This window comes from Petromyzon marinus, chromosome 19 (assembly GCF_048934315.1).
Source record: "Petromyzon marinus isolate PM22_M1 ecotype Great Lakes invasive population chromosome 19, UKy_Petmar_22M1.pri1.0, whole genome shotgun sequence".
In the NCBI taxonomy this organism is placed as follows: Eukaryota; Metazoa; Chordata; class Hyperoartia; order Petromyzontiformes; family Petromyzontidae; genus Petromyzon; species Petromyzon marinus.
This window is the reverse complement of record NC_133685.1, coordinates 14,784,315-14,798,051: the sequence shown is the minus strand read 5'-3', so window position 1 is coordinate 14,798,051 and position 13,737 is coordinate 14,784,315. Positions and strand designations below refer to the sequence as shown.

The 13,737-nt window shown below is 42.8% G+C and overlaps 1 protein-coding gene across 1 annotated transcript in view; it reads right to left on the bottom strand.

Annotated features, from left to right (window-relative positions):
• LOC116943809 (dynein beta chain, ciliary-like) overlaps positions 1–13,737 on the bottom strand; it is a 47,509-nt gene that overhangs the window by 1,266 nt on the left and 32,506 nt on the right. The gene's annotated exons all lie outside the window — the stretch shown is intronic.

The window sequence follows — 13,737 nt, the reverse complement described above, 5'->3', positions numbered from 1 at the left end:
AATGTCGCAATGCTCATTTGAGCAGCAAATCACTTTGACGTTTGACGCTTTGTTGACTGGAATTCCCAGTCACTGATTGACGCTGGTGGTGGAGGTGATGATGGTAGGAGCGGTAGTGGCAGTGGTGGGAGTGGTGGTGAGGACGGCGGTGGTGGCAGTGGCAAGCAGTGGTGGTACTGGCGGTGGTGGTAGTAGCGGTGGTGGCGGTGATGATGGTGGGAGCGGTAGTGAGGGTGTTAGTGTAACAGTTAGCGCGCTGCGCTACAAACCTGGCGACCCGGGTTCGATTCCCGCTCATGGCCAACACCGGTGACGATTATCTGAACCGGTTCTGGGCCTCCTTTAGGTCGACTCAGCCTCAAATGAGTACTTGGTGTGATGTGTAAACATTTCCACTAGGGAGATGAAGACGGCCGGACGTGGTGTTGGCCTCCCACCCCCTCTGTGTGCCGTGTCGGACTTTATAGGTGCTGCTCGCTCACAGTACTTGCCCCAAAATTCTGTTACGGCTATATGGTGGTGGTGTTGGTGGTGGTGGTGGCGATGGTGGGGGTGATGATGACGATGATGGCGGTGGTTGTATTAGTGGTAGTGGTGGTGGTTGTATTAGTGCTGGTGGTGGTGGTTGTATTAGTGCAAGTGGTGGTGGTATTATTAGTGGTCGTAGTTGTATTAGTGGTAGTAGTGGTAGTTGTATTAGTGGTAGTGGGTGGTGGTGGTGGTTGTATTAGTGGTAGTGGTGGTGGTTGTATTAGTGGTGGTGGTTGTATTAGTGTTGGTGGTTGTATTAGTGGTAGTGGTGGTGGTTGTATTAGTGGTAGTGGTGGTGGTTGTATCAGTGGTAGTGGTGGTGGTTGTATTAGTGGTAGTGGTGGTGGTTGTATTAGTGGTAGTGGTGGTGGGTGTATTAGTGGTAGGAGTTGTATTAGTAGTAGTGGTGGTGGGTGTATTAGTGGTAGTGGTGGTGGTTGTATTAGTGGTAGTGGTGGTGGCGGTATTAGTGGTAGTGCTGGTGGTGCTTGTATTAGTGGTAGTGGTGGTGGTTGTATTAGTGGTAGTGGTGGTTGTATTAGTGGTAGTGGTTGTATTAGTGGTGGTGGTTTTATTAGTGGTAGTGGTGGTGGTTGTATTAGTGGTAGTGGTGGTGGTTGTGTTAGTGGTAGTGGTGGTGCTTGTATTAGTGGTAGTGGTGGTGGTTGTATTAGTGGTGGTGGTTGTATTAGTGGTAGTGGTGGTGGGTGTATTAGTGGTAGTAATTATATTAGTGGTAGTGGTGGTGCTTGTATTAGTGGTAGTGGTGGTGGTTGTATTAGTGGTAGTGGTGGTTGTATTAGTGGTAGTGGTTGTATTAGTGGTGGTGGTTTTATTAGTGGTAGTGGTGGTGGTTGTATTAGTGGTAGTGGTGGTTGTATTAGTGGTAGTGGTGGTGGTTGTATTAGTGGTAGTGGTGGTGGTTGTATTAGTGGTGGTGGTTGTATTAGTGGTAGTGGTGGTGAGTGTATTAGTGGTAGTAATTATATTAGTAGTAGTGGTGGTGGTTGTATTAGTGAGTAGTGGTTGTATTAGTGGTGGTGGTTTTATTAGTGGTAGTGGTGGTGGTTGTATTAGTGGTGGTGGTTGTATTAGTGGTAGTGGTGGTGGTTGTATTAGTGGTAGTGGTGGTGGTTGTATTAGTGGTGGTGGTTGTATTAGTGGTAGTGGTGGTGGGTGTATTAGTGGTAGTAATTATATTAGTAGTAGTGGTGGTGGTTGTATTAGTGGTAGTGGTTGTATTAGTACTGGTGGTTGAATTAGTGGTAGTGGTGGTGGTTGTATTAGTGGTAGTGGTGGTAGTTGTATTAGTGGTAGTGGTTGTATTAGTGGTAGTGGTTGTATTAGTAGTGGTAGTTGTATTAGTGGTAGTGGTGGTGGGAGTATTAGTGGTAGTAGTTGTATTAGTAGTAGTGGTGATGGTTGTATTAGTAGTAGTGGTGGTGGTTGAATTAGTAGTGGTAGTTGTATTAGTGAGTAGTGGTTGTATTAGTGGTGGTGGTTTTATTAGTGGTAGTGGTGGTGGTTGTATTAGTGCTGGTGGTGGTGGTTGTATTAGTGCTAGTGGTGGTGGTTTTATTAGTGGTCGTAGTTGTATTAGTGGTAGTAGTGGTAGTTGTATTAGTGGTAGTGGGTGGTGGTGGTTGTATTAGTGGTAGTGGTGGTGGTTGTATTAGTAGTGGTGGTTGTATTAGTGGTGGTGGTTGTATTAGTGGTAGTGGTGGTGGTTGTATTAGTGGTAGTGGTGGTGGTTGTATCAGTGGTAGTGGTGGTGGTTGTATTAGTGGTAGTGGTGGTGGTTGTATTAGTGGTAGTGGTGGTGGGTGTATTAGTGGTAGTAGTTGTATTAGTAGTAGTGGTGGTGGTTGTATTAGTGGTAGTGGTGGTGGTTGTATTAGTGGTAGTGGTGGTGGCGGTATTAGTGGTAGTGATGGTGGTGCTTGTATTAGTGGTAGTGGTGGTGGTTGTATTAGTGGTAGTGGTGGTTGTATTAGTGGTAGTGGTTGTATTAGTGGTGGTGGTTTTATTAGTGGTAGTGGTGGTGGTTGTATTAGTGGTAGTGGTGGTGGTTGTGTTAGTGGTAGTGGTGGTGCTTGTATTAGTGGTAGTGGTGGTGGTTGTATTAGTGGTGGTGGTTGTATTAGTGGTAGTGGTGGTGGGTGTATTAGTGGTAGTAATTATATTGTGGTAGTGGTGGTGCTTGTATTAGTGGTAGTGGTGGTGGTTGTATTAGTGGTAGTGGTGGTTGTATTAGTGGTAGTGGTTGTATTAGTGGTGGTGGTTTTATTAGTGGTAGTGGTGGTGGTTGTATTAGTGGTAGTGGTGGTGGTTGTATTAGTGGTAGTGGTGGTGGTTGTATTAGTGGTAGTGGTGGTGATTGTATTAGTGGTGGTGGTTGTATTTGTGGTAGTGGTTTTATTATTGGTAGTGGTGGTGGTTGTATTAGTGGTAGTGGTGGTGGTTGTATTAGTGGTAGTGGTGGTGGTTGTATTAGTGGTAGTGGTGGTGGTTGTATTAGTGGTGGTGGTGGTTGTATTAGTGGTAGTGGTGGTGGGTGTATTAGTGGTAGTAATTATATTAGTAGTAGTGGTGGTGGTTGCATTAGTGGTAGTGGTTGTATTAGTAGTGGTAGTTGTATTAGTGGTAGTATTAGTGGTTGTATTAGTAGTGGTAGTTGTATTAGTGGTAGTGGTGGTGGGAGTATTAGTGGTAGTAGTTGTATTAGTAGTAGTGGTGGTGGTTGTATTAGTAGTAGTGGTGGTGGTTGTATTAGTGGTAGTGGTGGTGGTTGTATTAGTGGTAGTGGTGGTGGTTGTATTAGTGGTAGTGGTGGTGATTGTATTAGTGGTGGTGGTTGTATTAGTGGTAGTGGTTTTATTATTGGTAGTGGTGGTGGTTGTATTAGTGGTAGTGGTGGTGGTTGTATTAGTGGTAGTGGTGGTGGTTGTATTAGTGGTAGTGGTGGTGGTTGTATTAGTGGTGGTGGTTGTATTAGTGGTAGTGGTGGTGGGTGTATTAGTGGTAGTAATTATATTAGTAGTAGTGGTGGTGGTTGTATTAGTGGTAGTGGTTGTATTAGTACTGGTGGTTGAATTAGTGGTAGTGGTGGTGGTTGTATTAGTGGTAGTGGTGGTAGTTGTATTAGTGGTAGTGGTTGTATTAGTGGTGGTGGGTGTATTAGTGGTAGTAATTATATTAGTGGTAGTGGTGGTGCTTGTATTAGTGGTAGTGGTGGTGGTTGTATTAGTGGTAGTGGTGGTTGTATTAGTGGTAGTGGTTGTATTAGTGGTGGTGGTTTTATTAGTGGTAGTGGTGGTGGTTGTATTAGTGGTAGTGGTGGTGGTTGTATTAGTGGTAGTGGTGGTGGTTGTATTAGTGGTAGTGGTGGTGATTGTATTAGTGGTGGTGGTTGTATTAGTGGTAGTGGTTTTATTATTGGTAGTGGTGGTGGTTGTATTAGTGGTAGTGGTGGTGGTTGTATTAGTGGTAGTGGTGGTGGTTGTATTAGTGGTAGTGGTGGTGGTTGTATTAGTGGTGGTGGTTGTATTAGTGGTAGTGGTGGTGGGTGTATTAGTGGTAGTAATTATATTAGTAGTAGTGGTGGTGGTTGCATTAGTGGTAGTGGTTGTATTAGTAGTGGTGGTTGAATTAGTGGTAGTGGTGGTGGTTGTATTAGTGGTAGTGGTGGTAGTTGTATTAGTGGTAGTGGTTATATTAGTAGTGGTAGTTGTATTAGTGGTAGTATTAGTGGTTGTATTAGTAGTGGTAGTTGTATTAGTGGTAGTGGTGGTGGGAGTATTAGTGTTAGTAGTTGTATTAGTAGTAGTGGTGGTGGTTGTATTAGTAGTAGTGGTGGTGGTTGTATTAGTGGTAGTGGTTGTATTAGTGGTAGTGGTGGTGGTTGTATTAGTAGTGGTAGTTGTATTAGTGGTAGTGGTTGTATTAGTAGTGGTGGTTGAATTAGTGGTAGTGGTGGTGGTTGTATTAGTGGTAGTGGTGGTAGTTGTATTAGTGGTTGTATTAGTGGTAGTGGTTGTATTAGTAGTGGTAGTTGTATTAGTGGTAGTGGTGATGGGAGTATCAGTGGTAGTAGTTGTATTAGTAGTAGTGGTGATGGTTGTATTAGTAGTAGTGGTGGTGGTTGTATTAGTGGTAGTGGTTGTATTAGTGGTAGTGGTGGTGGTTGTATTAGTAGTGGTAGTTGTATTAGTGAGTAGTGGTTGTATTAGTGGTGGTGGTTTTATTAGTGGTAGTGGTGGTGGTTGTATTAGTGCTGGTGGTGGTGGTTGTATTAGTGCTAGTGGTGGTGGTTTTATTAGTGGTCGTAGTTGTATTAGTGGTAGTAGTGGTAGTTGTATTAGTGGTAGTGGGTGGTGGTGGTTGTATTAGTGGTAGTGGTGGTGGTTGTATTAGTAGTGGTGGTTGTATTAGTGGTGGTGGTTGTATTAGTGGTAGTGGTGGTGGTTGTATTAGTGGTAGTGGTGGTGGTTGTATCAGTGGTAGTGGTGGTGGTTGTATTAGTGGTAGTGGTGGTGGTTGTATTAGTGGTAGTGGTGGTGGGTGTATTAGTGGTAGTAGTTGTATTAGTAGTAGTGGTGGTGGTTGTATTAGTGGTAGTGGTGGTGGTTGTATTAGTGGTAGTGGTGGTGGCGGTATTAGTGGTAGTGATGGTGGTGCTTGTATTAGTGGTAGTGGTGGTGGTTGTATTAGTGGTAGTGGTGGTTGTATTAGTGGTAGTGGTTGTATTAGTGGTGGTGGTTTTATTAGTGGTAGTGGTGGTGGTTGTATTAGTGGTAGTGGTGGTGGTTGTGTTAGTGGTAGTGGTGGTGCTTGTATTAGTGGTAGTGGTGGTGGTTGTATTAGTGGTGGTGGTTGTATTAGTGGTAGTGGTGGTGGGTGTATTAGTGGTAGTAATTATATTAGTGGTAGTGGTGGTGCTTGTATTAGTGGTAGTGGTGGTGGTTGTATTAGTGGTAGTGGTGGTTGTATTAGTGGTAGTGGTTGTATTAGTGGTGGTGGTTTTATTAGTGGTAGTGGTGGTGGTTGTATTAGTGGTAGTGGTGGTGGTTGTATTAGTGGTAGTGGTGGTGGTTGTATTAGTGGTAGTGGTGGTGATTGTATTAGTGGTGGTGGTTGTATTAGTGGTAGTGGTTTTATTATTGGTAGTGGTGGTGGTTGTATTAGTGGTAGTGGTGGTGGTTGTATTAGTGGTAGTGGTGGTGGTTGTATTAGTGGTAGTGGTGGTGGTTGTATTAGTGGTGGTGGTTGTATTAGTGGTAGTGGTGGTGGGTGTATTAGTGGTAGTAATTATATTAGTAGTAGTGGTGGTGGTTGCATTAGTGGTAGTGGTTGTATTAGTAGTGGTGGTTGAATTAGTGGTAGTGGTGGTGGTTGTATTAGTGGTAGTGGTGGTAGTTGTATTAGTGGTAGTGGTTGTATTAGTAGTGGTAGTTGTATTAGTGGTAGTATTAGTGGTTGTATTAGTAGTGGTAGTTGTATTAGTGGTAGTGGTGGTGGGAGTATTAGTGTTAGTAGTTGTATTAGTAGTAGTGGTGGTGGTTGTATTAGTGGTAGTGGTTGTATTAGTGGTAGTGGTGGTGGTTGTATTAGTAGTGGTAGTTGTATTAGTGGTAGTGGTTGTATTAGTAGTGGTGGTTGAATTAGTGGTAGTGGTGGTGGTTGTATTAGTGGTAGTGGTGGTAGTTGTATTAGTGGTTGTATTAGTGGTAGTGGTTGTATTAGTAGTGGTAGTTGTAATAGTGGTAGTGGTGATGGGAGTATTAGTGGTAGTAGTTGTATTAGTAGTAGTGGTGATGGTTGTATTAGTAGTAGTGGTGGTGGTTGTATTAGTGGTAGTGGTTGTATTAGTGGTAGTGGTGGTGGTTGTATTAGTAGTGGTAGTTGTATTAGTGAGTAGTGGTTGTATTAGTGGTGGTGGTTTTATTAGTGGTAGTGGTGGTGGTTGTATTAGTGCTGGTGGTGGTGGTTGTATTAGTGCTAGTGGTGGTGGTTTTATTAGTGGTAGTGGTGGTGGTTGTATTAGTGGTGGTGGTTGTATTAGTGGTAGTGGTGGTGGGTGTATTAGTGGTAGTAATTATATTAGTAGTAGTGGTGGTGGTTGCATTAGTGGTAGTGGTTGTATTAGTAGTGGTAGTTGTATTAGTGGTAGTGGTTGTATTAGTGGTGGTGGTTTTATTAGTGGTAGTGGTGGTGGTTGTATTAGTGGTAGTGGTGGTGGTTGTATTAGTGGTAGTGGTGGTGGTTGTATTAGTGGTAGTGGTGGTGATTGTATTAGTGGTGGTGGTTGTATTAGTGGTAGTGGTTTTATTATTGGTAGTGGTGGTGGTTGTATTAGTGGTAGTGGTGGTGGTTGTATTAGTGGTAGTGGTGGTGGTTGTATTAGTGGTAGTGGTGGTGGTTGTATTAGTGGTGGTGGTTGTATTAGTGGTAGTGGTGGTGGGTGTATTAGTGGTAGTAATTATATTAGTAGTAGTGGTGGTGGTTGCATTAGTGGTAGTGGTTGTATTAGTAGTGGTGGTTGAATTAGTGGTAGTGGTGGTGGTTGTATTAGTGGTAGTGGTGGTAGTTGTATTAGTGGTAGTGGTTGTATTAGTAGTGGTAGTTGTATTAGTGGTAGTATTAGTGGTTGTATTAGTAGTGGTAGTTGTATTAGTGGTAGTGGTGGTGGGAGTATTAGTGTTAGTAGTTGTATTAGTAGTAGTGGTGGTGGTTGTATTAGTAGTAGTGGTGGTGGTTGTATTAGTGGTAGTGGATGTATTAGTGGTAGTGGTGGTGGTTGTATTAGTAGTGGTAGTTGTATTAGTGGTAGTGGTTGTATTAGTAGTGGTGGTTGAATTAGTGGTAGTGGTGGTGGTTGTATTAGTGGTAGTGGTGGTAGTTGTATTAGTGGTTGTATTAGTGGTAGTGGTTGTATTAGTAGTGGTAGTTGTATTAGTGGTAGTGGTGATGGGAGTATTAGTGGTAGTAGTTGTATTAGTAGTAGTGGTGATGGTTGTATTAGTAGTAGTGGTGGTGGTTGTATTAGTGGTAGTGGTTGTATTAGTGGTAGTGGTGGTGGTTGTATTAGTAGTGGTAGTTGTATTAGTGGTGGTGGTTTTATTAGTGGTAGTGGTGGTGGTTGTATTAGTGCTGGTGGTGGTGGTTGTATTAGTGCTAGTGGTGGTGGTTTTATTAGTGGTAGTGGTGGTGGTTGTATTAGTGGTGGTGGTTGTATTAGTGGTAGTGGTGGTGGGTGTATTAGTGGTAGTGGTGATGGTTGTATTAGTAGTAGTGGTGGTGGTTGTATTAGTAGTGGTAGTTGTATTAGTGAGTAGTGGTTGTATTAGTGGTGGTGGTTTTATTAGTGGTAGTGGTGGTGGTTGTATTAGTGCTGGTGGTGGTGGTTGTATTAGTGCTAGTGGTGGTGGTTTTATTAGTGGTCGTAGTTGTATTAGTGGTAGTAGTGGTAGTTGTATTAGTGGTAGTGGGTGGTGGTGGTTGTATTAGTGGTAGTGGTTGTATTAGTAGTGGTGGTTGTATTAGTGGTGGTGGTTGTATTAGTGGTAGTGGTGGTTGTATTAGTGGTAGTGGTGGTGGTTGTATCAGTGGTAGTGGTGGTGGTTGTATTAGTGGTAGTGGTGGTGGTTGTATTAGTGGTAGTGGTGGTGGGTGTATTAGTGGTAGTAGTTGTATTAGTAGTAGTGGTGGTGGTTGTATTAGTGGTAGTGGTGGTGGTTGTATTAGTGGTAGTGGTGGTGGCGGTATTAGTGGTAGTGATGGTGGTGCTTGTATTAGTGGTAGTGGTGGTGGTTGTATTAGTGGTAGTGGTGGTTGTATTAGTGGTAGTGGTTGTATTAGTGGTAGTGGTTTTATTAGTGGTAGTGGTGGTGGTTGTATTAGTGGTAGTGGTGGTGGTTGTGTTAGTGGTAGTGGTGGTGCTTGTATTAGTGGTAGTGGTGGTGGTTGTATTAGTGGTGGTGGTTGTATTAGTGGTAGTGGTGGTGGGTGTATTAGTGGTAGTAATTATATTGTGGTAGTGGTGGTGCTTGTATTAGTGGTAGTGGTGGTGGTTGTATTAGTGGTAGTGGTGGTTGTATTAGTGGTAGTGGTTGTATTAGTGGTGGTGGTTTTATTAGTGGTAGTGGTGGTGGTTGTATTAGTGGTAGTGGTGGTGGTTGTATTAGTGGTAGTGGTGGTGGTTGTATTAGTGGTAGTGGTGGTGATTGTATTAGTGGTGGTGGTTGTATTAGTGGTAGTGGTTTTATTATTGGTAGTGGTGGTGGTTGTATTAGTGGTAGTGGTGGTGGTTGTATTAGTGGTAGTGGTGGTGGTTGTATTAGTGGTAGTGGTGGTGGTTGTATTAGTGGTGGTGGTGGTTGTATTAGTGGTAGTGGTGGTGGGTGTATTAGTGGTAGTAATTATATTAGTAGTAGTGGTGGTGGTTGCATTAGTGGTAGTGGTTGTATTAGTAGTGGTAGTTGTATTAGTGGTAGTATTAGTGGTTGTATTAGTAGTGGTAGTTGTATTAGTGGTAGTGGTGGTGGGAGTATTAGTGGTAGTAGTTGTATTAGTAGTAGTGGTGGTGGTTGTATTAGTAGTAGTGGTGGTGGTTGTATTAGTGGTAGTGGTTGTATTAGTGGTAGTGGTGTTGGTTGTATTAGTAGTGGTAGTTGTATTAGTGGTAGTGGTTGTATTAGTAGTGGTGGTTGAATTAGTGGTAGTGGTGGTGGTTGTATTAGTGGTAGTGGTGGTAGTTGTATTAGTGGTAGTGGTTGTATTAGTGGTAGTGGTTGTATTAGTAGTGGTAGTTGTATTAGTGGTAGTGGTGATGGGAGTATTAGTGGTAGTAGTTGTATTAGTAGTAGTGGTGATGGTTGTATTAGTAGTAGTGGTGGTGGTTGTATTAGTGGTAGTGGTTGTATTAGTGGTAGTGGTGGTGGTTGTATTAGTAGTGGTAGTTGTATTAGTGAGTAGTGGTTGTATTAGTGGTGGTGGTTTTATTAGTGGTAGTGGTGGTGGTTGTATTAGTGCTGGTGGTGGTGGTTGTATTACTGCTAGTGGTGGTGGTTTTATTAGTGGTCGTAGTTGTATTAGTGGTAGTAGTGGTAGTTGTATTAGTGGTAGTGGGTGGTGGTGGTTGTATTAGTGGTAGTGGTGGTGGTTGTATTAGTAGTGGTGGTTGTATTAGTGGTGGTGGTTGTATTAGTGGTAGTGGTGGTGGTTGTATTAGTGGTAGTGGTGGTGGTTGTATCAGTGGTAGTGGTGGTGGTTGTATTAGTGGTAGTGGTGGTGGTTGTATTAGTGGTAGTGGTGGTGGGTGTATTAGTGGTAGTAGTTGTATTAGTAGTAGTGGTGGTGGTTGTATTAGTGGTAGTGGTGGTGGTTGTATTAGTGGTAGTGGTGGTGGCGGTATTAGTGGTAGTGATGGTGGTGCTTGTATTAGTGGTAGTGGTCGTGGTTGTATTAGTGGTAGTGGTGGTTGTATTAGTGGTAGTGGTTGTATTAGTGGTGGTGGTTTTATTAGTGGTAGTGGTGGTGGTTGTATTAGTGGTGGTGGTTGTGTTAGTGGTAGTGGTGGTGCTTGTATTAGTGGTAGTGGTGGTGGTTGTATTAGTGGTGGTGGTTGTATTAGTGGTAGTGGTGGTGGGTGTATTAGTGGTAGTAATTATATTAGTGGTAGTGGTGGTGCTTGTATTAGTGGTAGTGGTGGTGGTTGTATTAGTGGTAGTGGTGGTTGTATTAGTGGTAGTGGTTGTATTAGTGGTGGTGGTTTTATTAGTGGTAGTGGTGGTGGTTGTATTAGTGGTAGTGGTGGTGGTTGTATTAGTGGTAGTGGTGGTGGTTGTATTAGTGGTAGTGGTGGTGATTGTATTAGTGGTGGTGGTTGTATTAGTGGTAGTGGTTTTATTATTGGTAGTGGTGGTGGTTGTATTAGTGGTAGTGGTGGTGGTTGTATTAGTGGTAGTGGTGGTGGTTGTATTAGTGGTAGTGGTGGTGGTTGTATTAGTGGTGGTGGTTGTATTAGTGGTAGTGGTGGTGGGTGTATTAGTGGTAGTAATTATATTAGTAGTAGTGGTGGTGGTTGCATTAGTGGTAGTGGTTGTATTAGTAGTGGTGGTTGAATTAGTGGTAGTGGTGGTGGTTGTATTAGTGGTAGTGGTGGTAGTTGTATTAGTGGTAGTGGTTGTATTAGTAGTGGTAGTTGTATTAGTGGTAGTATTAGTGGTTGTATTAGTAGTGGTAGTTGTATTAGTGGTAGTGGTGGTGGGAGTATTAGTGTTAGTAGTTGTATTAGTAGTAGTGGTGGTGGTTGTATTAGTAGTAGTGGTGGTGGTTGTATTAGTGGTAGTGGTTGTATTAGTGGTAGTGGTGGTGGTTGTATTAGTAGTGGTAGTTGTATTAGTGGTAGTGGTTGTATTAGTAGTGGTGGTTGAATTAGTGGTAGTGGTGGTGGTTGTATTAGTGGTAGTGGTGGTAGTTGTATTAGTGGTTGTATTAGTGGTAGTGGTTGTATTAGTAGTGGTAGTTGTATTAGTGGTAGTGGTGATGGGAGTATTAGTGGTAGTAGTTGTATTAGTAGTAGTGGTGATGGTTGTATTAGTAGTAGTGGTGGTGGTTGTATTAGTGGTAGTGGTTGTATTAGTGGTAGTGGTGGTGGTTGTATTAGTAGTGGTAGTTGTATTAGTGAGTAGTGGTTGTATTAGTGGTGGTGGTTTTATTAGTGGTAGTGGTGGTGGTTGTATTAGTGCTGGTGGTGGTGGTTGTATTAGTGCTAGTGGTGGTGGTTTTATTAGTGGTCGTAGTTGTATTAGTGGTAGTAGTGGTAGTTGTATTAGTGGTAGTGGGTGGTGGTGGTTGTATTAGTGGTAGTGGTGGTGGTTGTATTAGTAGTGGTGGTTGTATTAGTGGTGGTGGTTGTATTAGTGGTAGTGGTGGTGGTTGTATTAGTGGTAGTGGTGGTGGTTGTATCAGTGGTAGTGGTGGTGGTTGTATTAGTGGTAGTGGTGGTGGTTGTATTAGTGGTAGTGGTGGTGGGTGTATTAGTGGTAGTAGTTGTATTAGTAGTAGTGGTGGTGGTTGTATTAGTGGTAGTGGCGGTGGTTGTATTAGTGGTAGTGGTGGTGGCGGTATTAGTGGTAGTGATGGTGGTGCTTGTATTAGTGGTAGTGGTGGTGGTTGTATTAGTGGTAGTGGTGGTTGTATTAGTGGTAGTGGTTGTATTAGTGGTGGTGGTTTTATTAGTGGTAGTGGTGGTGGTTGTATTAGTGGTAGTGGTGGTGGTTGTGTTAGTGGTAGTGGTGGTGCTTGTATTAGTGGTAGTGGTGGTGGTTGTATTAGTGGTGGTGGTTGTATTAGTGGTAGTGGTGGTGGGTGTATTAGTGGTAGTAATTATATTAGTGGTAGTGGTGGTGCTTGTATTAGTGGTAGTGGTGGTGGTTGTATTAGTGGTAGTGGTGGTTGTATTAGTGGTAGTGGTTGTATTAGTGGTGGTGGTTTTATTAGTGGTAGTGGTGGTGGTTGTATTAGTGGTAGTGGTGGTGGTTGTATTAGTGGTAGTGGTGGTGGTTGTATTAGTGGTAGTGGTGGTGATTGTATTAGTGGTGGTGGTTGTATTAGTGGTAGTGGTTTTATTATTGGTAGTGGTGGTGGTTGTATTAGTGGTAGTGGTGGTGGTTGTATTAGTGGTAGTGGTGGTGGTTGTATTAGTGGTAGTGGTGGTGGTTGTATTAGTGGTGGTGGTTGTATTAGTGGTAGTGGTGGTGGGTGTATTAGTGGTAGTAATTATATTAGTAGTAGTGGTGGTGGTTGCATTAGTGGTAGTGGTTGTATTAGTAGTGGTGGTTGAATTAGTGGTAGTGGTGGTGGTTGTATTAGTGGTAGTGGTGGTAGTTGTATTAGTGGTAGTGGTTGTATTAGTAGTGGTAGTTGTATTAGTGGTAGTATTAGTGGTTGTATTAGTAGTGGTAGTTGTATTAGTGGTAGTGGTGGTGGGAGTATTAGTGTTAGTAGTTGTATTAGTAGTAGTGGTGGTGGTTGTATTAGTAGTAGTGGTGGTGGTTGTATTAGTGGTAGTGGTTGTATTAGTGGTAGTGGTGGTGGTTGTATTAGTAGTGGTAGTTGTATTAGTGGTAGTGGTTGTATTAGTAGTGGTGGTTGAATTAGTGGTAGTGGTGGTGGTTGTATTAGTGGTAGTGGTGGTAGTTGTATTAGTGGTTGTATTTGTGGTAGTGGTTGTATTAGTAGTGGTAGTTGTAATAGTGGTAGTGGTGATGGGAGTATTAGTGGTAGTAGTTGTATTAGTAGTAGTGGTGATGGTTGTATTAGTAGTAGTGGTGGTGGTTGTATTAGTGGTAGTGGTTGTATTAGTGGTAGTGGTGGTGGTTGTATTAGTAGTGGTAGTTGTATTAGTGAGTAGTGGTTGTATTAGTGGTGGTGGTTTTATTAGTGGTAGTGGTGGTGGTTGTATTAGTGCTGGTGGTGGTGGTTGTATTAGTGCTAGTGGTGGTGGTTTTATTAGTGGTAGTGGTGGTGGTTGTATTAGTGGTGGTGGTTGTATTAGTGGTAGTGGTGGTGGGTGTATTAGTGGTAGTAATTATATTAGTAGTAGTGGTGGTGGTTGCATTAGTGGTAGTGGTTGTATTAGTAGTGGTAGTTGTATTAGTGGTAGTGGTTGTATTAGTGGTGGTGGTTTTATTAGTGGTAGTGGTGGTGGTTGTATTAGTGGTAGTGGTGGTGGTTGTATTAGTGGTAGTGGTGGTGGTTGTATTAGTGGTAGTGGTGGTGATTGTATTAGTGGTGGTGGTTGTATTAGTGGTAGTGGTTTTATTATTGGTAGTGGTGGTGGTTGTATTAGTGGTAGTGGTGGTGGTTGTATTAGTGGTAGTGGTGGTGGTTGTATTAGTGGTAGTGGTGGTGGTTGTATTAGTGGTGGTGGTTGTATTAGTGGTAGTGGTGGTGGGTGTATTAGTGGTAGTAATTATATTAGTAGTAGTGGTGGTGGTTGCATTAGTGGTAGTGGTTGTATTAGTAGTGGTGGTTGAATTAGTGGTAGTGGTGGTGGTTGTATTAGTGGTAGTGGTGGTAGTTGTTTTAGTGGTAGTGGTTGTATTAGTAGTGGTAGTTGTATTAGTGGTAGTATTAGTGGTTGTATTAGTAGTGGTAGTTGTATTAGTGGTAGTGGTGGTGGGAGTATTAGTGTTAGTAGTT